At 45.0% G+C, this 26,678-nt stretch overlaps 32 non-coding genes and 1 pseudogene across 32 annotated transcripts; all 33 read left to right on the plus strand.

Moving 5' to 3' along the window:
• The first annotated feature begins 205 nt into the window (after positions 1-205).
• Positions 206-324, plus strand: LOC142510256 (5S ribosomal RNA). Its single transcript, XR_012808379.1, has one exon. It is a non-coding gene; the product is annotated as a 5S ribosomal RNA (ribosomal RNA).
• A 597-nt stretch (positions 325-921) lies between these two features.
• On the plus strand, positions 922-1,040 carry LOC142511486 (5S ribosomal RNA; annotated as a pseudogene).
• Positions 1,041-1,724: 684 nt separating this feature from the next.
• On the plus strand, positions 1,725-1,845 carry LOC142506275 (5S ribosomal RNA). The gene has a single exon (XR_012804571.1). It is a non-coding gene; the product is annotated as a 5S ribosomal RNA (ribosomal RNA).
• Positions 1,846-2,529: 684 nt separating this feature from the next.
• Positions 2,530-2,650, plus strand: LOC142506744 (5S ribosomal RNA). Its single transcript, XR_012805025.1, has one exon. It is a non-coding gene; the product is annotated as a 5S ribosomal RNA (ribosomal RNA).
• Positions 2,651-3,332: 682 nt separating this feature from the next.
• Positions 3,333-3,451, plus strand: LOC142516371 (5S ribosomal RNA). The gene has a single exon (XR_012812169.1). It is a non-coding gene; the product is annotated as a 5S ribosomal RNA (ribosomal RNA).
• A 684-nt stretch (positions 3,452-4,135) lies between these two features.
• Positions 4,136-4,257, plus strand: LOC142514787 (5S ribosomal RNA). The gene has a single exon (XR_012810664.1). It is a non-coding gene; the product is annotated as a 5S ribosomal RNA (ribosomal RNA).
• Positions 4,258-4,941: 684 nt separating this feature from the next.
• Positions 4,942-5,061, plus strand: LOC142513920 (5S ribosomal RNA). The gene has a single exon (XR_012809842.1). It is a non-coding gene; the product is annotated as a 5S ribosomal RNA (ribosomal RNA).
• Positions 5,062-5,745: 684 nt separating this feature from the next.
• LOC142514445 (5S ribosomal RNA) lies at positions 5,746-5,866 on the plus strand. The gene has a single exon (XR_012810337.1). It is a non-coding gene; the product is annotated as a 5S ribosomal RNA (ribosomal RNA).
• Positions 5,867-6,550: 684 nt separating this feature from the next.
• LOC142513172 (5S ribosomal RNA) lies at positions 6,551-6,670 on the plus strand. The gene has a single exon (XR_012809133.1). It is a non-coding gene; the product is annotated as a 5S ribosomal RNA (ribosomal RNA).
• Positions 6,671-7,352: 682 nt separating this feature from the next.
• LOC142513424 (5S ribosomal RNA) lies at positions 7,353-7,471 on the plus strand. Its single transcript, XR_012809371.1, has one exon. It is a non-coding gene; the product is annotated as a 5S ribosomal RNA (ribosomal RNA).
• A 683-nt stretch (positions 7,472-8,154) lies between these two features.
• Positions 8,155-8,275, plus strand: LOC142514779 (5S ribosomal RNA). Its single transcript, XR_012810656.1, has one exon. It is a non-coding gene; the product is annotated as a 5S ribosomal RNA (ribosomal RNA).
• A 902-nt stretch (positions 8,276-9,177) lies between these two features.
• LOC142515053 (5S ribosomal RNA) lies at positions 9,178-9,298 on the plus strand. Its single transcript, XR_012810917.1, has one exon. It is a non-coding gene; the product is annotated as a 5S ribosomal RNA (ribosomal RNA).
• A 682-nt stretch (positions 9,299-9,980) lies between these two features.
• Positions 9,981-10,099, plus strand: LOC142509415 (5S ribosomal RNA). Its single transcript, XR_012807590.1, has one exon. It is a non-coding gene; the product is annotated as a 5S ribosomal RNA (ribosomal RNA).
• Positions 10,100-10,784: 685 nt separating this feature from the next.
• On the plus strand, positions 10,785-10,905 carry LOC142506731 (5S ribosomal RNA). The gene has a single exon (XR_012805013.1). It is a non-coding gene; the product is annotated as a 5S ribosomal RNA (ribosomal RNA).
• A 683-nt stretch (positions 10,906-11,588) lies between these two features.
• LOC142515608 (5S ribosomal RNA) lies at positions 11,589-11,709 on the plus strand. The gene has a single exon (XR_012811444.1). It is a non-coding gene; the product is annotated as a 5S ribosomal RNA (ribosomal RNA).
• A 683-nt stretch (positions 11,710-12,392) lies between these two features.
• Positions 12,393-12,513, plus strand: LOC142507377 (5S ribosomal RNA). The gene has a single exon (XR_012805637.1). It is a non-coding gene; the product is annotated as a 5S ribosomal RNA (ribosomal RNA).
• Positions 12,514-13,570: 1,057 nt separating this feature from the next.
• LOC142517103 (5S ribosomal RNA) lies at positions 13,571-13,690 on the plus strand. The gene has a single exon (XR_012812863.1). It is a non-coding gene; the product is annotated as a 5S ribosomal RNA (ribosomal RNA).
• Positions 13,691-14,372: 682 nt separating this feature from the next.
• On the plus strand, positions 14,373-14,491 carry LOC142508972 (5S ribosomal RNA). The gene has a single exon (XR_012807167.1). It is a non-coding gene; the product is annotated as a 5S ribosomal RNA (ribosomal RNA).
• A 683-nt stretch (positions 14,492-15,174) lies between these two features.
• Positions 15,175-15,295, plus strand: LOC142517081 (5S ribosomal RNA). Its single transcript, XR_012812841.1, has one exon. It is a non-coding gene; the product is annotated as a 5S ribosomal RNA (ribosomal RNA).
• A 683-nt stretch (positions 15,296-15,978) lies between these two features.
• LOC142513173 (5S ribosomal RNA) lies at positions 15,979-16,098 on the plus strand. Its single transcript, XR_012809134.1, has one exon. It is a non-coding gene; the product is annotated as a 5S ribosomal RNA (ribosomal RNA).
• Positions 16,099-16,783: 685 nt separating this feature from the next.
• On the plus strand, positions 16,784-16,904 carry LOC142514446 (5S ribosomal RNA). Its single transcript, XR_012810338.1, has one exon. It is a non-coding gene; the product is annotated as a 5S ribosomal RNA (ribosomal RNA).
• Positions 16,905-17,587: 683 nt separating this feature from the next.
• Positions 17,588-17,708, plus strand: LOC142514447 (5S ribosomal RNA). Its single transcript, XR_012810339.1, has one exon. It is a non-coding gene; the product is annotated as a 5S ribosomal RNA (ribosomal RNA).
• A 683-nt stretch (positions 17,709-18,391) lies between these two features.
• Positions 18,392-18,512, plus strand: LOC142514448 (5S ribosomal RNA). The gene has a single exon (XR_012810340.1). It is a non-coding gene; the product is annotated as a 5S ribosomal RNA (ribosomal RNA).
• A 683-nt stretch (positions 18,513-19,195) lies between these two features.
• On the plus strand, positions 19,196-19,316 carry LOC142514449 (5S ribosomal RNA). The gene has a single exon (XR_012810341.1). It is a non-coding gene; the product is annotated as a 5S ribosomal RNA (ribosomal RNA).
• A 699-nt stretch (positions 19,317-20,015) lies between these two features.
• Positions 20,016-20,135, plus strand: LOC142513174 (5S ribosomal RNA). The gene has a single exon (XR_012809135.1). It is a non-coding gene; the product is annotated as a 5S ribosomal RNA (ribosomal RNA).
• Positions 20,136-20,818: 683 nt separating this feature from the next.
• Positions 20,819-20,938, plus strand: LOC142513922 (5S ribosomal RNA). The gene has a single exon (XR_012809844.1). It is a non-coding gene; the product is annotated as a 5S ribosomal RNA (ribosomal RNA).
• A 684-nt stretch (positions 20,939-21,622) lies between these two features.
• LOC142513341 (5S ribosomal RNA) lies at positions 21,623-21,742 on the plus strand. Its single transcript, XR_012809293.1, has one exon. It is a non-coding gene; the product is annotated as a 5S ribosomal RNA (ribosomal RNA).
• Positions 21,743-22,427: 685 nt separating this feature from the next.
• Positions 22,428-22,548, plus strand: LOC142514451 (5S ribosomal RNA). The gene has a single exon (XR_012810343.1). It is a non-coding gene; the product is annotated as a 5S ribosomal RNA (ribosomal RNA).
• A 683-nt stretch (positions 22,549-23,231) lies between these two features.
• On the plus strand, positions 23,232-23,350 carry LOC142512088 (5S ribosomal RNA). The gene has a single exon (XR_012808805.1). It is a non-coding gene; the product is annotated as a 5S ribosomal RNA (ribosomal RNA).
• Positions 23,351-24,033: 683 nt separating this feature from the next.
• On the plus strand, positions 24,034-24,154 carry LOC142514452 (5S ribosomal RNA). The gene has a single exon (XR_012810344.1). It is a non-coding gene; the product is annotated as a 5S ribosomal RNA (ribosomal RNA).
• A 683-nt stretch (positions 24,155-24,837) lies between these two features.
• On the plus strand, positions 24,838-24,956 carry LOC142512205 (5S ribosomal RNA). Its single transcript, XR_012808816.1, has one exon. It is a non-coding gene; the product is annotated as a 5S ribosomal RNA (ribosomal RNA).
• Positions 24,957-25,639: 683 nt separating this feature from the next.
• LOC142512322 (5S ribosomal RNA) lies at positions 25,640-25,758 on the plus strand. The gene has a single exon (XR_012808828.1). It is a non-coding gene; the product is annotated as a 5S ribosomal RNA (ribosomal RNA).
• Positions 25,759-26,440: 682 nt separating this feature from the next.
• On the plus strand, positions 26,441-26,561 carry LOC142516798 (5S ribosomal RNA). The gene has a single exon (XR_012812573.1). It is a non-coding gene; the product is annotated as a 5S ribosomal RNA (ribosomal RNA).
• Positions 26,562-26,678: the final 117 nt, after the last annotated feature.

Genomic DNA, 26,678 nt, shown 5'->3' on the forward strand with positions numbered 1-26,678 from the left:
CAATTATTCGACTGTTTTATCCATAATTTACGTAAACGGTCGCGACACAGGTCTTCCCAGGGAGGTCACCCATCCTACCTCTGTCATCGCGCCGAACGCTTAACTTCATGGTTATAATTGGGCGAGAGCAGTGCCGCGTGTTTTCCATCGTCGCCCGCTCCACACGTACTCGAGGGATATAAGAATAAACATCCCACTCAATGACTGGTGCGATCATACCAGCACTAATGCATCGGATCCCATCAAAACTCCGAAGTTAAGCGTGCTTGGGCTGAGAGCAGTACTAGGATGGTGACCCCCTGGGAAGTCCTCGTGTTGCACCCCTTTTCGTGTTTTTCTAATTCTGATTACTTGTTGACAGACGAGTCTAGGCTAATTTGATTGTAAACGGGCAAACGGACGAGACTCATTACTACGCAATGAGCTGACGAGATTTTTAGCGAATTCCTTCTCTAAGACCCTCTAATTTGCGATTTACCGCTTCTGTTAAGCTTTCGTTTTCTCGAGAAATCGCTTAGGAAGTTCTAAATTCGATTCCTGGTTCCATTTTATCGTATCCGTAGGCATAATAATAGCTTTACATTCGTTTATTCCTTCTTCTTATTTTTTTTCTATTTTCGGGAACATTTATCGATTTTTGTTGTCGTGAGCCGGTTCTGTGCGGAAGTGTATGAAGCAGATTACTCCGGAGACGGTTAACTCATAAAACAATTATTTCGACTGTTTTCATCCATAAGTTTACGTAAACGGTCGCGACACGAGGTCTTCCCAGGGATGGTCACCCATCCTAACTCTGCCATCGCGCCAGAACGCTTAACTTCATGGTTATGATTGGGCGAGAGCAAGTGCCGCGTGTTGTCCATCGCCGCCCCGCTCACACGTCTCTCGAGGGATATAAGAATAAACATCTCACTCAATGTCGGGTGCTATCATACCAGCACTAATGCACCGGATCCCATCAGAACTCGAAGTTAAGCGTGCTTGGGCGAAAGCGCAGTACTAGGATGGGTGACCCCCTGGGAAGTCCTCGTATGCACCCCTTTTCGTGTTTTTCTATTTTGATTACTTGTTGACAGACGATTTTCGGCTCAAATCATCTGAATCTCGATCGGGACTAGATAAGACATGTGAAAGAAAGTAGCTCGGCACTGTCGATTTGGACAAAATTGTAGGCTAATTTGATTGTAAACGGCAAACGGACGAACTCATTACTACGCATGAGCCTGACGAGATTTTAAGCCGAATTCCTTCTCTAAGACCCTCTAATTTGCGATTTACCGCTTCTGTTCAGCTTTCGTTTCCCTCGAGAAATCCGCCTAGGAGTTTCGAAATTCGATTCCGGTTCCATTTTTAATCGTATCCCAGGCATAATAATAGCTTTACATTCGTTATTTCCTCTTCTTAATTTTTTTTTTCTATTTTCTGGGAACATTTATTCGATTTTTGTTGTCGTGAGCCGGTTCTGTGCGGAAGGGTATGACGCAGATTACTCCGGAGACGGTTAACTCATTAAAACAATTATTTCGACTGTTTTAATCCATAATTTACGTAAACGGTCGCGACACGAGGTCTTCCCAGGGAGGTCACCCATCCTAACTCTGCCATCGCGCCAGAACGCTTAACTTCATGGTTATGATTGGGCGAGAGCAGTGCCGCGTGTTGTCCATCGCCGCCCGCTCCACACGTACTTCGAGGGATATAAGAATAAACATCCACTCAATGTCGGGTGCTATCATACCAGCACTAATGCACCGGATCCCATCAGAACTCCGAAGTTAAGCGTGCTTGGGCGAAAGCGCAGTACTAGGATGGGTGACCCCCTGGGAAGTCCTCGTAATGCACCCCTTTTCGTGTTTTTTCTATTTTTGATTACTTGTTGACAGACGATTTTCGGCTCAAATCATCTGAATCTCGATCGGGACCAGATAAGACATGTGAAATGAAAGTAGCTCGGGCACTGTCGGATTTGGACAAAATTGTAGGCTAATTTGATTGTAAACGGGCAAACGGACGAGACTCATTACTACGCAATGAGCTGACGAGATTTTAGCCGAATTCCTTCTCTAAGACCCTCTAATTTGCGATTTACCGCTTCTGTTAAACTTTCGTTTTCTCGAGAAATCCGCTTAGGAAGTTCGAAATTCGATTCCGGTTCCATTTTATCGTATCCGAGGCATAATAATAGCTTTACATTCGTTATTTCCTTCTTCTTATTTTTTTTCTATTTTCTGGGAACATTTATCGATTTTTGTTGTCGTGAGCCGATTCTGTGCGGAAGGGTATGACGCAGATTACTCCGGAGACGGTTAACTCATTAAAAACAATTATTTCGACTGTTTTATCCATAATTTATGTAAACGGTCGCGATACGAGGTCTTCCCAGGGAGGTCACCCATCCTAGCTATGCCATCGCGCTAGAACGCTTGACTTCATGGTTATGATTGGGCGAGAGCAGTGCCGCGTGTTGTCCATCGCCGCCCGCTCCACACGTACTCGAGGGATATAAGAATAAACATCCCACTCAATGTCGGGTGCGATCATACCAGCACTAATGCACCGGATCCTATCAGAACTCCGAAGTTAAGCGTGCTTGGTCGAAAGCGCAGTACTAGGATGGGTGACCCCCTGGGAAGTCCTCGTGTTGCACCCCTTTTCGTGTTTTTCTATTTTTGATTATTTGTTAACATACGATTTTCGGCTCAAATCATCTGAATCTCGATCGGGACCAAACAAGACAAGTGAAATGAAAGTAGCTCGGGCACTGCTGGATTTGGACAAAATTGTAGGCTAATTTGATTGTAAACGGGCAAACGGACGAGACTCATTACTACGCAATGAGCTGACGAGATTTTAGCCGAATTCCTTCTCTAAGACCCTCTAATTTGCGATTCACCGCTTCTGTTAAGCTTTCGTTTCCTCGAAAAATCCTCTTAGGAAGTTCGAAATTCGATTCTGGTTCCATTTTATCGTATCCTAAGAATAATAATAGCTTTACATTCGTTATTTCCTTCTTCTTATTTTTTTTCTATTTTCTGCGAACATTTATCGATTTTTGTTGTCGTGAGCCGGTTCTGTGCGGAAGGGTATGACGCAGATTACACCGGAGACGGTTAACTCATTAAAATAATTATTTCGACTGTTTTATCCATAATTTACGTAAACGGTCGCGACACGAGGTCTTCCCAGGGTGGTCACCCATCCTACCTCTGCCATCGCGCCAGAACGCTTAACTTCATGGTTATGATTGAGCGAGAGCAGTGCCGCGTGTTGTCCATCGCCGCCCGCTCCAAACGTACTCGAGGGATATAAGAATAAACATCCCACTTAATGTCCGGTGCGATCATACCAGCACTAATGCACCGGATCCCATCAGAACTTCGAAGTTAAGCATGCTTGGGCGAGAGCAATACTAGGATGGGTGACCCCCTGGGAAGTCCTCGTGTTGCACCCCTTTTCGTGTTTTTCTATTTTTGATTACTTGTTGACAGACGATTTTCGGCTCAAATCATCTGAATCTCGATCGAGACCAGATAAGACATGTGAAATGAAAGTAGCTCGGGCACTGCCGGATTTGGACAAAATTGTAGGCTAATTTGATTGTAAACGAGCAAACGGACGATACTCATTACTACGCAACGAGCTGACGAGATTTTAGCCGAATTCCTTCTCTAAGACCCTCTAATTTGCGATTTACCGCTTCTGTTAAACTTTCGTTTCCTCGAGAAATCTGCTTAGGAAGTTCGAAATTCGATTCTTGTTCCATTTTATCGTATCCCAAGAATAATAATAGCTTTACATTCGTTATTTCCTTCTTCTTATTTTTTTTTCTATTTTCTGGGAACATTTATTGATTTTTGTTGTCGTGAGCCGGTTCTGTGCGGAAGGGTATGACGCAGATTACACCGGAGACGGTTAACTCATTAAAAACAATTATTTCGACTGTTTTATCCATAATTTACGTAAACGGTCGCGACACGAGGTCTTCCCAGGGAGGTCACCCATCCTAACTCTGCCATCGCGCCAGAACGCTTAACTTCATGGTTATGATTGGGCGAGAGCAGTGCCGCGTGTTGTCCATCGCCGCCCGCTCCACACGTACTCGAGGGATATAAGAATAAACATCTCACTCAATGTCGGGTGCGATCATACCAGCACTAATGCACCGGATCCCATCAGAACTCCGAAGTTAAGCGTGCTTGGGCGAAAGCGCAGTACTAGGATGGGTGACCCCCTGGGAAGTCCTCGTAGTTGCACCCCTTTTCGTGTTTTTTCTATTTTTGATTACTTGTTGACAGACGATTTTCGGCTCAAATCATCTGAATCTCGATCGGGACCAGATAAGACATGTGAAATGAAAGTAGCTCGGGCACTGCCGGATTTGGACAAAATTGTAGGCTAATTTGATTGTAAACGGGCAAACGGACGAGACTCATTACTACGCAATGAGCTGACGAGATTTTAGCCGAATTCCTTCTCTAAGACCCTCTAATTTGCGATTTACCGCTTCTGTTAAGCTTTCGTTTCCTCGAGAAATCCGCTTAGGAAGTTCGAAATTCGATTCCGGTTCCATTTTATCGTATCCCAGGCATAATAATAGCTTTACATTCGTTATTTCCTTCTTCTTATTTTTTTTTCTATTTTCTGGGAACATTTATCGATTTTTGTTGTCGTGAGCCGGTTCTGTGCGGAAGGGTATGACGCAGATTACTCCGGAGACGGTAACTCATTAAAAACAATTATTTCGACTGTTTTATCCATAATTTACGTAAACGGTCGCGACACGAGGTCTTCCCAGGGAGGTCACCCATCCTAGCTCTGCCATCGCGCCAGAACGCTTAACTTCATGGTTATGATTGGGCGAGAGCAGTGCCGCGTGTTGTCCATCGCCGCCCGCTCCACACGTACTCGAGGGATATAAGAATAAACATCCCACTCAATGTCGGGTGCGATCATACCAGCACTAATGCACCGGATCCCATCAGAACTCCGAAGTTAAGCGTGCTTGGGCGAAGCGCAGTACTAGGATGGGTGACCCCCTGGGAAGTCCTCGTGTTGCACCCCTTTTCGTGTTTTTCTATTTTTGATTACTTGTTGACAGACGATTTTCGGCTCAAATCATCTGAATCTCGATCGGGACCAGATAAGACATGTGAAATGAAAGTAGCTCGGGCACTGCCGGATTTGGACAAAATTGTAGGCTAATTTGATTGTAAACGGGCAAACGGACGAGACTCATTACTACGCAATGAGCTGACGAGATTTTAGCCGAATTCCTTCTCTAAGACCCTCTAATTTGCGATTTACCGCTTCTGTTAAGCTTTCGTTTCCTCGAGAAATCCGCTTAGGAAGTTCGAAATTCGATTCTGGTTCCATTTTATCGTATCCGAGCATAATAATAGCTTTACATTCGTTATTTCCTTCTTCTTATTTTTTTTTCTATTTTCTGGGAACATTTATCGATTTTTGTTGTCGTGAGCCGGTTCTGTGCGGAAGGGTATGACGCAGATTACTCCGGAGACGGTTAACTCATTAAAAACAATTATTTCGACTGTTTTATCCATAATTTACGTAAACGGTCGCGACACGAGGTCTTCCCAGGGAGGTCACCCATCCTAGCTATGCCATCGCGCCTAGAACGCTTAACTTCATGGTTATGATTGGGCGAGAGCAGTGCCGCGTGTTGTCCATCGCCGCCCGCTCCACACGTACTCGAGGGATATAAGAATAAACATCCCACTCAATGTCGGGTGCGATCATACCAGCACTAATGCACCGGATCCCATCAGAACTCCGAAGTTAAGCGTGCTTGGGCGAAAGCGCAGTACTAGGATGGGTGACCCCCTGGGAAGTCCTCGTGTTGCACCCCTTTTCGTGTTTTTCTATTTTTGATTACTTGTTGACAGACGATTTTCGGCTCAAATCATCTGAATCTCGATCGGGACCAGATAAGACATGTGAAATGAAAGTAGCTCGGGCACTGCCGGATTTGGACAAAATTGTAGGCTAATTTGATTGTAAACGGGCAAACGGACGAGACTCATTACTACGCAATGAGCTGACGAGATTTTAGCCGAATTCCTTCTCTAAGACCCTCTAATTTGCGATTTACCGCTTCTGTTAAGCTTTCGTTTCCTCGAGAAATCCGCTTAGGAAGTTCGAAATTCGATTCTGGTTCCATTTTATCGTATCCCAAGCATAATAATAGCTTTACATTCGTTATTTCCTTCTTCTTATTTTTTTTTCTATTTTCTGGGAACATTTATCGATTTTTGTTGTCGTGAGCCGGTTCTGTGCGGAAGGGTATGACGCAGATTACTCCGGAGACGGTTAACTCATTAAAAACAATTATTTCGACTGTTTTATCCATAATTTACGTAAACGGTCGCGACACGAGGTCTTCCCAGGGAGGTCACCCATCCTAGCTCTGCCATCGCGCCAGAACGCTTAACTTCATGGTTATGATTGGGCGAGAGCAGTGCCGCGTGTTGTCCATCGCCGCCCGCTCCACACGTACTCGAGGGATATAAGAATAAACATCCCACTCAATGTCGGGTGCGATCATACCAGCACTAATGCACCGGATCCCATCAGAACTCCGAAGTTAAGCGTGCTTGGGCGAAGAGCAGTACTAGGATGGGTGACCCCCTGGGAAGTCCTCGTGTTGCACCCCTTTTCGTGTTTTTCTATTTTGATTACTTGTTGACAGACGATTTTCGGCTCAAATCATCTGAATCTCGATCGGGACCAGATAAGACATGTGAAATGAAAGTAGCTCGGGCACTGCCGGATTTGGACAAAATTGTAGGCTAATTTGATTGTAAACAGGCAAACGGACGAGACTCATTACTACGCAATGAGCTGACGAGATTTTAGCCGAATTCCTTCTCTAAGACCCTCTAATTTGCGATTTACCGCTTCTGTTAAGCTTTCGTTTCCTCGAGAAATCTGCTTAGGAAGTTCGAAATTCGATTCTGGTTCCATTTTATCGTATCCCAGAATAATAATAGCTTTACATTCGTTATTTCCTTCTTCTTATTTTTTTTTCTATTTTCTGGGAACATTTATCGATTTTTGTTGTCGTGAGCCGGTTCTGTGCGGAAGGGTATGACGCAGATTACACCGGAGACGGTTAACTCATTAAAAACAATTATTTCGACTGTTTTATCCATAATTTACGTAAACGGTCGCGACACGAGGTCTTCCCAGGGAGGTCACCCATCCTACCTCTGCCATCGCGCCAGAACGCTTAACTTCATGGTTATGATTGGGCGAGAGCAGTGCCGCGTGTTGTCCATCGCCGCCCGCTCCACACGTACTCGAGGGATATAAGAATAAACATCCCACTCAATGTCTGGTGCGATCATACCAGCACTAATGCACCGGATCCCATCAAAACTCCGAAGTTAAGCGTGCTTGGGCGAGAGCAGTACTAGGATGGGTGACCCCCTGGGAAGTCCTCGTGTTGCACCCCTTTTCGTGTTTTTCTAATTCTGATTACTTGTTGACAGACGAGTTTCGGCTCAAATAATCTGAATCTCGATCGGGACCAGATAAGACATGTGAAATGAAAGGAACTCGGGCACTGCCGGATTTGAACAAAATTCTAGGCTAATTTGATTGTAAACGGGCAAACGGACGAGACTCATTACTACGCAATGAGCTGACGAGATTTTAGCCGAATTCCTTCTCTAAGACCTTCTAATTTGCGATTTACCGCTTCTGTTAAGCTTTCGTTTTCTCGAGAAATCCGCTTAGGAAGTTCTAAATTCGATTCCGGTTCCATTTTATCGTATCCGAGGCATAATAATAGCTTTACATTCGTTATTTCCTTCTTCTTATTTTTTTTCTATTTTCTGGGAACATTTATCGATTTTTGTTGTTGTGAGCCGGTTCTGTGCGGAAGGGTATGACGCAGATTACTCCGGAGACGGTTAACTGATTAAAAACAATTATTTCGACTGTTTTATCCATAATTTACGTAAACGGTCGCGATACGAGGTCTTCCCAGGGAGGTCACCCATCCTAGCTATGCCATCGCGCTAGAACGCTTAACTTCATGGTTATGATTGGGCGAGAGCAGTGCCGCGTGTTGTCCATCGCCGCCCGCTCCACACGTACTCGAGGGATATAAGAATAAACATCCCACTCAATGTCGGGTGCGATCATACCAGCACTAATGCACCGGATCCCATCAGAACTCCGAAGTTAAGCGTGCTTGGGCGAAAGCGCAGTACTAGGATGGGAGACCCCCTGGGAAGTCCTCGTGTTGCACCCCTTTTTGTGTTTTTCTATTTTTTATTATTTGTTGACAGACGATTTTCGGCTCAAATCATCTGAATCTCGATCGGGACCAGATAAGACATGTTAAATGAAAGTAGCTCGGACACTGCCGGATTTGGACAAAATTGTAGGCTAATTTGATTGTAAACAGGCAAACGGACGAGACTCATTACTACGCAATGAGCTGACGAGATTTTAGCCGAATTCCTTCTCTAAGACCCTCTAATTTGCGATTTACCGCTTCTGTTAAGCTTTCGTTTCCTCGAGAAATCCGCTTAGGAAGTTCGAAATTCGATTCTGGTTCCATTTTATCGTATCCCAAGAATAATAATAGCTTTACATTCGTTATTTCCTTCTTCTTATTTTTTTTTCTATTTTCTGGGAACATTTATCGATTTTTGTTGTCGTGAGCCGGTTCTGTGCGGAAGGGTATGGCGCAGATTACACCGGAGACGGTTAACTCATTAAAAACAATTATTTCGACTGTTTTATCCGTAATTTACGTAAACGATCGCGACACGAGGTCTTCCCAATGAGGTCACCCATCCTACCTCTGCCATCGCGCCCGAACGCTTAACTTCATGGTTATGATTGGGCGAGAGCTGTGCCGCGTGTTGTCCATCGCCGCCCGCTCCAAACGTACTCGAGGGATATAAGGATAAACATCCCACTCAATGTCGGGTGCGATCATACCAGCACTAATGGACCGGATCCCATCAGAGTAAACGGTCGCGACACGAGGTCTTCCCAGGGAGGTCACCCATCCTAGCTCTGCCATCGCGCCAGAACGCTTAACTTCATGGTTATGATTGGGCGAGAGCAGTGCCGCGTGTTGTCCATCGCCGCCCGCTCCACACGTACACGAGGGATATAAGAATAAACATCCCACTCAATGTCGGGTGCGATCATACCAGCACTAATGCATCGGATCCCATCAGAACTCCGAAGTTAAGCGTGCTTGGGCGAAAGTGCAGTACTAGGATGGGTGACCCCCTGGGAAGTTCTCGTGTTGCACCCCTTTTCGTGTTTTTCTATTTTTGATTACTTGTTGACAGACGATTTTCGGCTCAAATCATCTGAATCTCGATCGGGACCAGATAAAACATGTGAAATGAAAGTAGCTCGGGCACTGCCGGATTTGGACAAAATTGTAGGCTAATTTGATTGTAAACGGCAAACGGACGAGACTCATTACTACGCAATGAGCTGACGAGATTTTAGCCGAATTCCATCTCTAAGACACTCTAATTTGCGATTTACCGCTTCTGTTAAGCTTTCGTTTCCTCGGGAAATCCGCTTAGGAAGTTTGAAATTCGATTCCGGTTCCATTTTATCGTATCCCAAACATAATAATTGCTGTACATTTGTTATTTCCTTCTTCTTATTTTTTTTTCTATTTTCTGGGAACATTTATCGATTTTTGTTGTCGTGAGCCGGTTCTGTGCGGAAGGGTATGACGTAGATTACTCCGGAGACGGTTAAGTCATTAAAATAATTATTTCGACTATTTTATCCATAATTTAAGTAAACGGTCGCGACACGAGGTCTTCCCAGGGTGGTCACCCATCCTAGCTCTGCCATCGCGCCAGAACGCTTAACTTCATGGTTATGATTGGGCGAGAGCAGTGCCGCCTGTTGTCCATCGCCGCCCGCTCCACACGTACTCGAGGGATATAAGAATAAACATCCCACTCAATGTCGGGTGCGATCATACCAGCACTAATCCACCGGATCCCTTCAGAACTCCGAAGTTATGCGTGCTTGGGCGAGAGGAATATTAGGATGGGTGACCCCATGGGAAGTCCTCGTGTTACATCCTTTTTCGTGTTTTTCTATTTCTGATTACTTGTTGACAGACGAGTTTCGGCTCAAATCATCTGAATCTCGATCGGGACCAGATAAGACATGTGAAATGAAAGTAGCTCGGGCACTGCCGGATTTGGACAAAATTCTAGGCTAATTTGATTGTAAACGGGCAAACGGACGAGACTCATTACTACGCAATGAGCTGACGAGATTTTAGCCGAATTCCTTCTCTAAGACCCTCTAATTTGCGATTTACCGCTTCTGTTAAGCTTTCGTTTCCTCGAGAAATCCGCTTAGGAAGTTCGAAATTCGATTCTGGTTCCATTTTATCGTATCCCAGGCATAATAATAGCTTTACATTCGTTGTTTCCTTCTTCTTATTTTTTTTTATATTTTCTGGGAACATTTATCGATTTTTGTTGTCGTGAGCCGGTTCTGTGCGGAAGGGTATGACGCAGATTACTCCGGAGACGGTGAACTCATTAAAAACAATTATTTCGACTGTTTTATCCATAATTTACGTAAACGGTCGCGACACGAGGTCTTCCCAGGGAGGTCACCCATCCTAGCTCTGCCATCGCGCCAGAACGCTTAACTTCATGGTTATGATTGGGCGAGAGCAGTGCCGCGTGTTGTCCATCGCCGCCAGCTCCACACGTACTCGAGGGATATAAGAATAAACAATCCCACTCAATGTCGGGTACGATCATACCAGCACTAATGCACCGGATCCCATCAGAACTCCGTAAGTTAAGCGTGCTTGGGCGAAGAGCAGTACTAGGATGGGTGACCCCCTGGGAAGTCCTCGTGTTGCACCCCTTTTCGTGTTTTTCTATTTCTTATTACTTGTTGACAGACGAGTTTCGGCTCAAATCATCTGAATCTCGATCGGGACCAGATAAGACATGTGAAATGAAAGTAGCTCAGGCACTGCCGGATTTGGACAAAATTCTAGGCTAATTTGATTGTAAACGGGCAAACGGACGAGACTCATTACTACGCAATGAGCTGACGAGATTTTAGCCGAATTCCTTCTCTAAGACCCTCTAATTTGCGATTTACCGCTTCTGTTAAGCTTTCGTTTTCTCGAGAAATCCGCTTAGGAAGTTCGAAATTCGATTCCGGTTCAATTTTATCGTATCCGAGGCATAATAATAGCTTTACATTCGTTATTTCCTTCTTCTTATTTTTTTTCTATTTTCTGGGAACATTTATCGATTTTTGTTGTCGTGAGCCGGTTCTGTGCGGAAGGGTATGACGCAGATTACTCCGGAGACGGTGAACTCATTAAAAACAATTATTTCGACTGTTTTATCCATAATTTACGTAAACGGTCGCGACACGAGGTCTTCCCAGGGAGGTCACCCATCCTAGCTCTGCCATCGCGCCAGAACGCTTAACTTCATGGTTATGATTGGGCGAGAGCAGTGCCGCGTGTTGTCCATCGCCGCCCGCTCCACACGTACTCGAGGGATATAAGAATAAACATCCCACTCAATGTCAGGTGCGATCATACCAGCACTAATGCACCGGATCCCATCAGAACTCCGAAGTTAAGCGTGCTTGGGCGAAAGCGCAGTACTAGGATGGGTGACCCCCTGGGAAGTCCTCGTGTTGCACCCCTTTTCGTGTTTTTCTATTTTTGATTACTTGTTGACAGACGAGTTTCGGCTCAAATCATCTGAATCTCGATCGGGACCAGATAAGACATGTGAAATGAAAGTACCTCGGGCACTGCCGGATTTGGACAAAATTGTAGGCTAATTTGATTGTAAACGGGCAAACGGACGAGACTCATTACTACGCAATGAGCTGACGAGATTTTAGCCGAATTCCTTCTTTAAGACCCTCTAATTTGCGATTTACCGCTTCTGTTAAGCTTTCGTTTTCTCGAGAAATCCGCTTAGGAAGTTCGAAATTCGATTCCGGTTCCATTTTATCGTAGCCGAGGCATAATAATAGCTTTACATTCGTTATTTCCTTCCTTTTATTTTTTTTCTATTTTCTGGGAACATTTATCGATTTTTGTTGTCGTGAGCCGGTTCTGTGCGGAAGGGTATGACGCAGATTACTCCGGAGACGAATAACTCATTAAAAACAATTATTTCGACTGTTTTATCCATAATTTACGTAAACGGTCGCGACACGAGGTCTTCCCAGGGAGGTCACCCATCCTAGCTCTGCCATCGCGCCAGAACGCTTAACTTCATGGTTATGATTGGGCGAGAGCAGTGCCACGTGTTGTCCATCGCCGCCCGCTCCACACGTACTCGAGGGATATAAGAATAAACATCCCACTCAATGTCGAGTGCGATCATACCAGCACTAATGCACCGGATCCCATCAGAACTCCGAAGTTAAGCGTGCTTGGGCGAAAGCGCAGTACTAGGATCGGTGACCACCTGGGAAGTCCTCGTGTTGCACCCCTTTTCGTGTTTTTCTATTTTTGATTACTTGTTGACGGACGATTTTCTGCTCAAATCATCTGAATCTCGATCGGGACCAAATAAGACATGTGAAATCAGCGTAGCTCGGGTACTGCCTGATTTGGACAAAATTGTAGGCTAATTTTATTGTAAACGGGCAAACGGACGAGACTCATTACTCCGCAAAGTGCTCGCGAGATTTTAGCTAAATTTCTTCTCTAAGACCCTCTAAGTTGCGATTTACAACTTCTGTTAATGTTTCGTTTCCTCAAAAAATCCGTTTAGGAAGTTCGAAATTCGATTCCGGATCCATTTTATCGTATCCCAGGAATAATAATAGCTTTACATTCATAGAAGTCCTCGTGTTGCACCCCTTTTCGTGTTTTTCTATTTTTGATTACTTGTTGACAGACGATTTTCGGCTCAAATCATCTGAATCTCGATCGGGACCAGATAAGACATGTGAAATGAAAGTAGCTCGGGCACTACCGGATTTGGACAAAATTGTAGGCTAATTTGATTGTAAACGGGCAAACGGACGAGACTCATTACTACGCAATGAGCTGACGAGATTTTATCCGAATTTCTTCTCTAAGACCCTCTAATTTGCGATTTACCGCTTCTGTTAAGCTTTCGTTTCCTCGAGAAATCCGCTTAGGAAGTTCGAAATTCGATTCCGGTTCCATTTTATCGTATCCCAGGCATAATAACAGCTTTACATTCGTTATTTCCTTCTTCTTATTTTTTTTTCTATTTTCTGGGAACATTTATCGATTTTTGTTGTCGTGAGCCGGTTTTGGGCGGAAGGGTATGACGCAGATTACTCCGGAGACGGTGAACTCATTAAAAACAATTATTTCGACTGTTTTATCCATAATTTACGTAAACGGTCGCGACACGAGGTCTTCCCAGGGAGGTCACCCATCCTAGCTCTGCCATCGCGCCAGAACGCTTAACTTCATGGTTATGATTGGGCGAGAGCAGTGCCGCGTGTTGTCCATCGCCGCCCGCTCCACACGTACACGAGGGATATAAGAATAAACATCCCACTCAATGTCGGGTGCGATCATACCAGCACTAATGCATCCGGATCCCATCAGAACTCCGAAGTTAAGCGTGCTTGGGCGAAAGGCAGTACTAGGATGGGTGACCCCCTGGGAAGTCTCGTGTTGCACCCCTTTTCGTGTTTTTCTATTTTTGATTACTTGTTGACAGACGATTTTCGGCTCAAATCATCTGAATCTCGATCGGGACCAGATAAGACATGTGAAATGAAAGTAGCTCGGGCACTGCCGGATTTGGACAAAATTGTAGGCTAATTTGATTGTAAACGGGCAAACGGACGAGACTCATTACTACGCAATGAGTTGACGAGATTTTATCCGAATTCCTTCTCTAAGACCCTCTAATCTGCGATTTACCGCTTCTGTTAAGCTTTCGTTTCCTCGAGAAATCCGCTTAGAAAGTTCGAAATTCGATTCGGTTCCACTTTATCGTATCCCAAGCATAATAATAGCTTTACATTCGTTATTTCCTTCTTCTTATTTTTTTTTCTATTTTCTGGGAACATTTATTCATTTTTGTTGTCGTGAGTCGGTTCTGTGTGGAAGGGTATGACGCAGATTACTCCGGAGACGGTCAACTCATTAAAAACAATATTTCGACTATTTTATCCATAAATTACGTAAACGGTCGCGACACGAGGTCTTCCCAGGGAGGTCACCCATCATAGCTCTGCCATCGCGCCAGAACGCTTAACTTCATGGTTATGATTGGGCGAGAGCAGTGCCGCATGTTGTCCATCGCCGCCCGCTCCACACGTACTCGAGGGATATAAGAATAAACATCCCACTCAATGTCGGGTGCGATCATACCAGCACTAATGCACCGGATCCCATCAGAACTCCGAAGTTAAGCATGCTTGGGCGAGAGCAGTACTAGGATGGGTGACCCCCTGGGAAGTCCTCGTGTTGCACCCCTTTTCGTGTTTTTCTATTTCTGATTACTTGTTGACAGACGAGTTTCGGTTCAAATCATCTGAATCTCGATCGGGACCAGATAAGACATGTGAAATGAAAGTAGCTCGGGCACTGCCGGATTTGGACAAAATTGTAGGCTAATTTGATTGTAAACGGGCAAACGGACGAGACTCATTACTACGCAATGAGCTGACGAGATTTTAGCCGAATTCCTTCTCTAAGACCCTCTAATTTGCGATTTACCGCTTCTGTTAAGCTTTCGTTTCCTCGAGAAATCCGCCTAGGAAGTTCGAAATTCGATTCCGATTCCATTTTATCGTATCCCAGGCATAATAATAGCTTTACATTCGTTATTTCCTTCTTCTTATTTTTTTTCTATTTTCTGGGAACATTTATCGATTTTTGTTGTTGTGAGCCGGTTCTGTGCGGAAGGGTATGACGCAGATTACTCTGGAGACGGTGAACTCATTAAAAACAATTATTTTGACTGTTTTATCCATAATTTACGTAAACGGTCGCGACACGAGGTCTTCCAAGGGAGGTCACCCATCCTAGCTCTGCCATCGCGCCAGAACGCTTAACTTCATGGTTATGATTGGGCGCGAGCATTGCCGCGTGTTGTCCATCGCCGCCCGCTCCACACGTACTCGAGGGATATAAGAATAAACATCCCACTCAATGTCGGGTGCGATCATACCAGCACTAATGCACCGGATCCCATCAGAACTCCGAAGTTAAGCGTGCTTGGGCGAAAGCGCAGTACTAGGATGTGTGACCCCCTGGGAAGTCCTCGTGTTGCACCCCTTTTCGTGTTTTTCTATTTTTGATTACTTGTTGACAGACGATTTTCGGCTCAAATCATCTGAATCTCGATCGAGACCATATAAGACATGTGAAATGAAAGTAGCTCGGGAAATGCCAGATTTGGACAAAATTGTAGGCTAATTTGATTGTAAACGGCAAACGGACGAGACTCATTACTACGCAATGAGCTGACGAGATTTTAGCCGAATTCCTTCTCTAAGACCCTCTAATTTGCGATTTACCGCTTCTGTTAAGCTTTCGTTTCCTCGAGAAATCCGCTTAGGAAGTTCGAAATTCGATTCCGGTTCCATTTTATCGTATCCCAAGCATAATAATAGCTTTACATTCGTTATTTCCTTCTTCTTATTTTTTTTTCTATTTTCTGGGAACATTTATCGATTTTTGTTGTCGTGAGCCGGTTCTGTGCGGAAGGGTATGACGTAGATTACTCCGGAGACGGTCAACTCATTAAAAACAATTATTTCAACTGTTTTATCCATAATTTACGTAAACGGTCGCGACACGAGGTCTTCCCAGGGAGGTCACCCATCCTACCTCTGCCATCGAGCCAGAACGCTTAACTTCATGGTTATGATTGGGCGAGAGCAGTGCCGCGTGTTGTCCATCGCCGCCCGCTCCACACGTACTCGAGGGATATAAGAATAAACATCCCACTCAATGTCGGGTGCGATCATACCAGCACTAATGCACCGGATCCCATCAGAACTCCGAAGTTAAGCGTGCTTGGGCGAAGAGCAGTACTAGGATGGGTGACCCCCTGGGAAGTCCTCGTGTTGCACCCCTTTTCGTGTTTTTCTATTTTTGATTACTTGTTGACAGACGATTTTCGGCTCAAATCATCTGAATCTCGATCGGGACCAGATAAGACATGTGAAATGAAAGTAGCTCGGGCACTGCCGGATTTGGACAAAATTGTAGGCTAATTTGATTGTAAACGGGCAAACGGACGAGACTCATTACTACGCAATGAGCTGACGAGATTTTAGCCGAATTCCTTCTCTAAGACCCTCTAATTTGCGATTTACCGCTTCTGTTCAGCTTTCGTTTCCTCGAGAAATCCGCTTAGGAAGTTCGAAATTCGATTCCGGTTCCATTTTATCGTATCCGAGGCATAATAATAGCTTTACATTCGTTATTTCCTTCTTCTTATTTTTTTTCTATTTTCTGGGAACATTTATCGATTTTTGTTGTCGTGAGCCGGTTCTGTGCGGAAGGGTATGACGCAGATTACTCCTGAGACGGTGAACTCATTAAAAACTATTATTTCGACTGTTTTATCCATAATTTACAGTAAACGGTCGCGATACGAGGTCTTTCCAGGGAGGTCACCCATCCTAGCTCTGCCATCGCGCCAGAACGCTTAACTTCATGGTTATGATTGGGCGAGAGCAGTGGCCGCGTGTTGTCCATCGCCGCCCGCTCCACACGTACTCGAGGGATATAAGAATAAACATCCCACTCAATGTCGGGTGCGATCATACCAGCACTAATGCACCGGATCCCATCAGAACTCCGAAGTTAAGCGTGCTTGGGCGAAAGCGCAGTACTAGGATGGGTGACCCCCTGGGAAGTCCTCGTGTTGCACCCCTTTTCGTGTTTTTCTATTTTTGATTACTTGTTGACAGACGATTTTCGGCTCAAATCATCTGAATCTCGATCGGGACCAGATAAGACATGTTAAATGAAAGTAGCTCGGGCACTGCCGGATTTGGACAAAATTGTAGGCTAATTTGATTGTAAACGGGCAAACGGACGAGACTCATTACTACGCAATGAGCTGACGAGATTTTATCCGAATTCCTTCTCTAAGACCCTCTAATTTGCGATTTACCGCTTCTGTTAAGCTTTCGTTTTCTCGAGAAATCCGCTTAGGAAGTTCGAAATTCGATTCCGGTTCCATTTTATCGTATCCGAGGCATAATAATAGCTTTACATTCGTTATTTCCTTCTTCTTATTTTTTTTCTATTTTCTGGAAACATTTATCGATTTTTGTTGTCGTGAGCCGGTTCTGTGCGGAAGGGTATGACGCAGATTACTCCTGAGACGGTGAACTCATTAAAAACTATTATTTCGACTGTTTTATCCATAATTTACATAAACTGTCGCGATACGAGGTCTTTCTAGGGAGGTCACCCATCCTAGCTCTGCCATCGCGCCAGAACGCTTAACTTCATGGTTATGATTGGGCGAGAGCAGTGCCGCGTGTTGTCCATCGCCGCCCGCTCCACACGTACTCGAGGGATATAAGAATAAACATCCCACTCAATGTCGGGTGCGATCATACCAGCACTAATGCACCGGATCCCATCAGAACTCCGAAGTTAAGCGTGCTTGGGCGAAAGCGCAGTACTAGGATGGGTGACCCCCTGGGAAGTCCTCGTGTTGCACCCCTTTTCGTGTTTTTCTATTTTTGATTACTTGTTGACAGACGATTTTCGGCTCAAATCATCTGAATCTCGATCGGGACCAGATAAGACATGTGAAATGAAAGTAGCTCGGGCACTGCCGGATTTGGACAAAATTGTAGGCTAATTTGATTGTAAACGGGCAAACGGACGAGACTCATTACTACGCAATGAGCTGACGAGATTTTAGCCGAATTCCTTCTCTAAGACCCTCTAATTTGCGATTTACCGCTTCTGTTAAGCTTTCGTTTCCTCGAGAAATCCGCTTAGGAAGTTCGAAATTCGATTCCGGTTCCATTTTATCGTATCCTAGGCATAATAATAGCTTTACATTCGTTATTTCCTTCTTCTTATTTTTTTTCTATTTTCTGGGAACATTTATCGATTTTTGTTGTCGTGAGCCGGTTCTGTGCGGAAGGGTATGACGCAGATTACTCCGGAGACGGTTAACTCATTAAAAACAATTATTTCGACTGTTTTATCCATAATTTACGTAAACGGTCGCGACACGAGGTCTTCCCAGGGAGGTCACCCATCCTAGCTCTGCCATCGCGCCAGAACGCTTAACTTCATGGTTATGATTGGGCGAGAGCAGTGCCGCGTGTTGTCCATCGCCGCCCGCTCCACACGTACTCGAGGGATATAAGAATAAACATCCCACTCAATGTCGGGTGCGATCATACCAGCACTAATGCACCGGATCCCATCAGAACTCCGAAGTTAAGCGTGCTTGGGCGAAAGCGCAGTACTAGGATGGGTGACCCCCTGGGAAGTCCTCGTGTTGCACCCCTTTTCGTGTTTTTCTATTTTTGATTACTTGTTGACAGACGATTTTCGGCTCAAATCATCTGAATCTCGATCGGGACCAGATAAGACATGTGAAATGAAAGTAGCTCGGGCACTGCCGGATTTGGACAAAATTGTAGGCTAATTTGATTGTAAACGGGCAAACGGACGAGACTCATTACTACGCAATGAGCTGACGAGATTTTAGCCGAATTCCTTCTCTAAGACCCTCTAATTTGCGATTTACCGCTTCTGTTAAGCTTTCGTTTCCTCGAGAAATCCGCTTAGGAAGTTCGAAATTCGATTCCGGTTCCATTTTATCGTATCCCAGGCATAATAATAGCTTTACATTCGTTATTTCCTTCTTCTTATTTTTTTTCTATTTTCTGGGAACATTTATCGATTTTTGTTGTCGTGAGCCGGTTCTGTGCGGAAGGGTATGACGCAGATTACTCCGGAGACGGTTAACTCATTAAAAACAATTATTTCGACTGTTTTATCCATAATTTACGTAAACGGTCGCGACACGAGGTCTTCCCAGGGAGGTCACCCATCCTAGCTCTGCCATCGCGCCAGAACGCTTAACTTCATGGTTATGATTGGGCGAGAGCAGTGCCGCGTGTTGTCCATCGCCGCCCGCTCCACACGTACTCGAGGGATATAAGAATAAACATCCCACTCAATGTCGGGTGCGATCATACCAGCACTAATGCACCGGATCCCATCAGAACTCCGAAGTTAAGCGTGCTTGGGCGAAAGCGCAGTACTAGGATGGGTGACCCCCTGGGAAGTCCTCGTGTTGCACCCCTTTTCGTGTTTTTCTATTTTTGATTACTTGTTGACAGACGATTTTCGGCTCAAATCATCTGAATCTCGATCGGGACCAGATAAGACATGTGAAATGAAAGTAGCTCGGGCACTGCCGGATTTGGACACTGCCGGATTTGGACAAAATTGTAGGCTAATTTGATTGTAAACGGGCAAACGGACGAGACTCATTACTACGCAATGAGCTGACGAGATTTTAGCCGAATTCCTTCTCTAAGACCCTCTAATTTGCGATTTACCGCTTCTGTTCAAGCTTTCGTTTCCTCGAGAAATCCGCTTAGGAAGTTCGAAATTCGATTCCGGTTCCATTTTATCGTATCCGAGGCATAATAATAGCTTTACATTCGTTATTTCCTTCTTCTTATTTTTTTTCTATTTTCTGGGAACATTTATCGATTTTTGTTGTCGTGAGCCGGTTCTGTGCGGAAGGGTATGACGCAGATTACTCCGGAGACGGTTAACTCATTAAAACAATTATTTCGACTGTTTTATCCATAATTTACGTAAACGGTCGCGATACGAGGTCTTCCCAGGGAGGTCACCCATCCTAGCTCTGCCATCGCGCCAGAACGCTTAACTTCATGGTTATGATTGGGCGAGAGCAGTGCCGCGTGTTGTCCATCGCCGCCCGCTCCACACGTACTCGAGGGATATAAGAATAAACATCCCACTCAATGTCGGGTGCGATCATACCAGCACTAATGCACCGGATCCCATCAGAACTCCGAAGTTAAGCGTGCTTGGGCGAAGAGCAGTACTAGGATGGGTGACCCCCTGGGAAGTCCTCGTGTTGCACCCCTTTTCGTGTTTTTCTATTTTTGATTACTTGTTGACAGACGATTTTCGGCTCAAATCATCTGAATCTCGATCGGGACCAGATAAGACATGTGAAATGAAAGTAGCTCGGGCACTGCCGGATTTGGACAAAATTGTAGGCTAATTTGATTGTAAACGGGCAAACGGACGAGACTCATTACTACGCAATGAGCTGACGAGATTTTAGCCGAATTCCTTCTCTAAGACCCTCTAATTTGCGATTTACCGCTTCTGTTAAGCTTTCGTTTCCTCGAGAAATCCGCTTAGGAAGTTCGAAATTCGATTCCGGTTCCATTTTATCGTATCCCAAGCATAATAATAGCTTTACATTCGTTATTTCCTTCTTCTTATTTTTTTTCTATTTTCTGGGAACATTTATCGATTTTTGTTGTCGTGAGCCGGTTCTGTGCGGAAGGGTATGACGCAGATTACTCCGGAGACGGTTAACTCATTAAAAACAATTATTTCGACTGTTTTATCCATAATTTACGTAAACGGTCGCGACACGAGGTCTTCCCAGGGAGGTCACCCATCCTAGCTCTGCCATCGCGCCAGAACGCTTAACTTCATGGTTATGATTGGGCGAGAGCAGTGCCGCGTGTTGTCCATCGCCGCCCGCTCCACACGTACTCGAGGGATATAAGAATAAACATCCCACTCAATGTCGGGTGCGATCATACCAGCACTAATGCACCGGATCCCATCAGAACTCCGAAGTTAAGCGTGCTTGGGCGAAGCGCAGTACTAGGATGGGTGACCCCCTGGGAAGTCCTCGTGTTGCACCCCTTTTTCGTGTTTTTCTATTTTTGATTACTTGTTGACAGACGATTTTCGGCTCAAATCATCTGAATCTCGATCGGGACCAGATAAGACATGTGAAATGAAAGTAGCTCGGGCACTGCCGGATTTGGACAAAATTGTAGGCTAATTTGATTGTAAACGGGCAAACGGACGAGACTCATTACTACGCAATGAGCTGACGAGATTTTAGCCGAATTCCTTCTCTAAGACCCTCTAATTTGCGATTTACCGCTTCTGTTAAGCTTTCGTTTCCTCGAGAAATCCGCTTAGGAAGTTCGAAATTCGATTCCGGTTCCATTTTATCGTATCCCAGGCATAATAATAGCTTTACATTCGTTATTTCCTTCTTCTTATTTTTTTTCTATTTTCTGGGAACATTTATCGATTTTTGTTGTCGTGAGCCGGTTCTGTGCGGAAGGGTATGACGCAGATTACTCCGGAGACGGTTAACTCATTAAAAACAATTATTTCGACTGTTTTATCCATAATTTACGTAAACGGTCGCGACACGAGGTCTTCCCAGGGAGGTCACCCATCATAGCTCTGCCATCGCGCCAGAACGCTTAACTTCATGGTTATGATTGGGCGAGAGCAGTGCCGCGTGTTGTCCATCGCCGCCCGCTCCACACGTACTCGAGGGATATAAGAATAAACATCCCACTCAATGTCGGGTGCGATCATACCAGCACTAATGCACCGGATCCCATCAGAACTCCGAAGTTAAGCGTGCTTGGGCGAGAAGCAGTACTAGGATGGGTGACCCCCTGGGAAGTCCTCGTGTTGCACCCCTTTTCGTGTTTTTCTATTTTTGATTACTTGTTGACAGACGATTTTCGGCTCAAATCATCTGAATCTCGATCGGGACCAGATAAGACATGTGAAATGAAAGTAGCTCGGGCACTGCCGGATTTGGACAAAATTGTAGGCTAATTTGATTGTAAACGGGCAAACGGACGAGACTCATTACTACGCAATGAGCTGACGAGATTTTAGCCGAATTCCTTCTCTAAGACCCTCTAATTTGCGATTTACCGCTTCTGTTAAGCTTTCGTTTTCCTCGAGAAATCCGCTTAGGAAGTTCGAAATTCGATTCCGGTTCCATTTTATCGTATCCGAGGCATAATAATAGCTTTACATTCGTTATTTCCTTCTTCTTATTTTTTTTCTATTTTCTGGGAACATTTATCGATTTTTGTTGTCGTGAGCCGGTTCTGTGCGGAAGGGTATGACGCAGATTACTCCGGAGACGGTTAACTCATTAAAAACAATTATTTCGACTGTTTTATCCATAATTTACGTAAACGGTCGCGACTACGAGGTCTTCCCAGGGAGGTCACCCATCCTAGCTCTGCCATCGCGCCAGAACGCTTAACTTCATGGTTATGATTGGGCGAGAGCAGTGCCGCGTGTTGTCCATCGCCGCCCGCTCCACACGTACTCGAGGGATATAAGAATAAACATCCCACTCAATGTCGGGTGCGATCATACCAGCACTAATGCACCGGATCCCATCAGAACTCCGAAGTTAAGCGTGCTTGGGCGAAAGCGCAGTACTAGGATGGGTGACCCCCTGGGAAGTCCTCGTGTTGCACCCCTTTTCGTGTTTTTCTATTTTTGATTACTTGTTGACAGACGATTTTCGGCTCAAATCATCTGAATCTCGATCGGGACCAGATAAGACATGTGAAATGAAAGTAGCTCGGGCACTGCCGGATTTGGACAAAATTGTAGGCTAATTTGATTGTAAACGGGCAAACGGACGAGACTCATTACTACGCAATGAGCTGACGAGATTTTAGCCGAATTCCTTCTCTAAGACCCTCTAATTTGCGATTTACCGCTTCTGTTAAGCTTTCGTTTCCTCGAGAAATCCGCTTAGGAAGTTCGAAATTCGATTCCGGTTCCATTTTATCGTATCCAAGGCATAATAATAGCTTTACATTCGTTATTTCCTTCTTCTTATTTTTTTTCTATTTTCTGGGAACATTTATCGATTTTTGTTGTCGTGAGCCGGTTCTGTGCGGAAGGGTATGACGCAGATTACTCCGGAGACGGTTAACTCATTAAAAACAATTATTTCGACTGTTTTATCCATAATTTACGTAAACGGTCGCGACACGAGGTCTTCCCAGGGAGGTCACCCATCCTAGCTCTGCCATCGCGCCAGAACGCTTAACTTCATGGTTATGATTGGGCGAGAGCAGTGCCGCGTGTTGTCCATCGCCGCCCGCTCCACACGTACTCGAGGGATATAAGAATAAACATCCCACTCAATGTCGGGTGCGATCATACCAGCACTAATGCACCGGATCCCATCAGAACTCCGAAGTTAAGCGTGCTTGGGCGAGAGCAGTACTAGGATGGGTGACCCCCTGGGAAGTCCTCGTGTTGCACCCCTTTTCGTGTTTTTCTATTTTTGATTACTTGTTGACAGACGATTTTCGGCTCAAATCATCTGAATCTCGATCGGGACCAGATAAGACATGTGAAATGAAAGTAGCTCGGGCACTGCCGGATTTGGACAAAATTGTAGGCTAATTTGATTGTAAACGGGCAAACGGACGAGACTCATTACTACGCAATGAGCTGACGAGATTTTAGCCGAATTCCTTCTCTAAGACCCTCTAATTTGCGATTTACCGCTTCTGTTAAGCTTTCGTTTCCTCGAGAAATCCGCTTAGGAAGTTCGAAATTCGATTCCGGTTCCATTTTATCGTATCCGAGGCATAATAATAGCTTTACATTCGTTATTTCCTTCTTCTTATTTTTTTTCTATTTTCTGGGAACATTTATCGATTTTTGTTGTCGTGAGCCGGTTCTGTGCGGAAGGGTATGACGCAGATTACTCCGGAGACGGTTAACTCATTAAAAACAATTATTTCGACTGTTTTATCCATAATTTACGTAAACGGTCGCGATACGAGGTCTTCCCAGGGAGGTCACCCATCCTAGCTCTGCCATCGCGCCAGAACGCTTAACTTCATGGTTATGATTGGGCGAGAGCAGTGCCGCGTGTTGTCCATCGCCGCCCGCTCCACACGTACTCGAGGGATATAAGAATAAACATCCCACTCAATGTCGGGTGCGATCATACCAGCACTAATGCACCGGATCCCATCAGAACTCCGAAGTTAAGCGTGCTTGGGCGAAAGCGCAGTACTAGGATGGGTGACCCCCTGGGAAGTCCTCGTGTTGCACCCCTTTTCGTGTTTTTCTATTTTTGATTACTTGTTGACAGACGATTTTCGGCTCAAATCATCTGAATCTCGATCGGGACCAGATAAGACATGTTAAATGAAAGTAGCTCGGGCACTGCCGGATTTGGACAAAATTGTAGGCTAATTTGATTGTAAACGGGCAAACGGACGAGACTCATTACTACGCAATGAGCTGACGAGATTTTAGCCGAATTCCTTCTCTAAGACCCTCTAATTTGCGATTTACCGCTTCTGTTAAGCTTTCGTTTCCTCGAGAAATCCGCTTAGGAAGTTCGAAATTCGATTCCGGTTCCATTTTATCGTATCCCAAGCATAATAATAGCTTTACATTCGTTATTTCCTTCTTCTTATTTTTTTTCTATTTTCTGGGAACATTTATCGTTTTTTGTTGTCGTGAACCGGTTCTGTGCGGATGGGTATGACGCAGATTACTCCAGAGACGGTTAACTCATTAAAAACAATTATTTCGACTGTTTTATCCATAATTTACGTAAACGGTCGCGATACGAAGTCTTCCCAGGGAGGTCACCCATCCTAGCTCTGCCATCGCGCCAGAACGCTTAACTTCATGGTTATGATTGGGCGAGAGCAGTGCCGCGTGTTGTCCATCGCCGCCCGCTCCACACGTACTCGAGGGATATAAGAATAAACATCCCACTCAATGTCGGGTGCGATCATACCAGCACTAATGCACCGGATCCCATCAGAACTCCGAAGTTAAGCGTGCTTGGGCGAGAGCAGTACTAGGATGGGTGACCCCCTGGGAAGTCCTCGTGTTGCACCCCTTTTCGTGTTTTTCTATTTTTGATTACTTGTTGACAGACGATTTTCGGCTCAAATCATCTGAATCTCGATCGGGACCAGATAAGACATGTTAAATGAAAGTAGCTCGGGCACTGCCGGATTTGGACAAAATTGTAGGCTAATTTGATTGTAAACGGGCAAACGGACGAGACTCATTACTACGCAATGAGCTGACGAGATTTTAGCCGAATTCCTTCTCTAAGACCCTCTAATTTGCGATTTACCGCTTCTGTTAAGCTTTCGTTTCCTCGAGAAATCCGCTTAGGAAGTTCGAAATTCGATTCCGGTTCCATTTTATCGTATCCCAGGCATAATAATAGCTTTACATTCGTTATTTCCTTCTTCTTATTTTTTTTCTATTTTCTGGGAACATTTATCGATTTTTGTTGTCGTGAGCCGGTTCTGTGCGGAAGGGTATGACGCAGATTACTCCGGAGACGGTTAACTCATTAAAAACAATTATTTCGACTGTTTTATCCATAATTTACGTAAACGGTCGCGACACGAGGTCTTCCCAGGGAGGTCACCCATCCTAGCTCTGCCATCGCGCCAGAACGCTTAACTTCATGGTTATGATTGGGCGAGAGCAGTGCCGCGTGTTGTCCATCGCCGCCCGCTCCACACGTACTCGAGGGATATAAGAATAAACATCCCACTCAATGTCGGGTGCGATCATACCAGCACTAATGCACCGGATCCCATCAGAACTCCGAAGTTAAGCGTGCTTGGGCGAGAGCAGTACTAGGATGGGTGACCCCCTGGGAAGTCCTCGTGTTGCACCCCTTTTCGTGTTTTTCTATTTTTGATTACTTGTTGACAGACGATTTTCGGCTCAAATCATCTGAATCTCGATCGGGACCAGATAAGACATGTGAAATGAAAGTAGCTCGGGCACTGCCGGATTTGGACAAAATTGTAGGCTAATTTGATTGTAAACGGGCAAACGGACGAGACTCATTACTACGCAATGAGCTGACGAGATTTTAGCCGAATTCCTTCTCTAAGACCCTCTAATTTGCGATTTACCGCTTCTGTTAAGCTTTCGTTTCCTCGAGAAATCCGCTTAGGAAGTTCGAAATTCGATTCTGGTTCCATTTTATCGTATCCCAAGCATAATAATAGCTTTACATTCGTTATTTCCTTCTTCTTATTTTTTTTCTATTTTCTGGGAACATTTATCGATTTTTGTTGTCGTGAGCCGGTTCTGTGCGGAAGGGTATGACGCAGATTACTCCGGAGACGGTTAACTCATTAAAACAATTATTTCGACTGTTTTATCCATAATTTACGTAAACGGTCGCGACACGAGGTCTTCCCAGGGAGGTCACCCATCCTAGCTCTGCCATCGCGCCAGAACGCTTAACTTCATGGTTATGATTGGGCGAGAGCAGTGCCGCGTGTTGTCCATCGCCGCCCGCTCCACACGTACTCGAGGGATATAAGAATAAACATCCCACTCAATGTCGGGTGCGATCATACCAGCACTAATGCACCGGATCCCATCAGAACTCCGAAGTTAAGCGTGCTTGGGTGAAAGCGCAGTACTAGGATGGGTGACCCCCTGGGAAGTCCTCGTGTTGCACCTCTTTTCGTGTTAATCTATTTTTGATTACTTGTTGACAGACGATTTTCGGCTCAAATCATCTGAATCTCGATCGAGACCAGATAAGACATGTGAAATCAACGTAGCTCGGGCAGTGCCG

This window comes from Primulina tabacum, chromosome 10, assembly GCF_025594145.1.
Source record: "Primulina tabacum isolate GXHZ01 chromosome 10, ASM2559414v2, whole genome shotgun sequence".
NCBI classification, from domain to species: domain Eukaryota; kingdom Viridiplantae; phylum Streptophyta; class Magnoliopsida; order Lamiales; family Gesneriaceae; genus Primulina; species Primulina tabacum.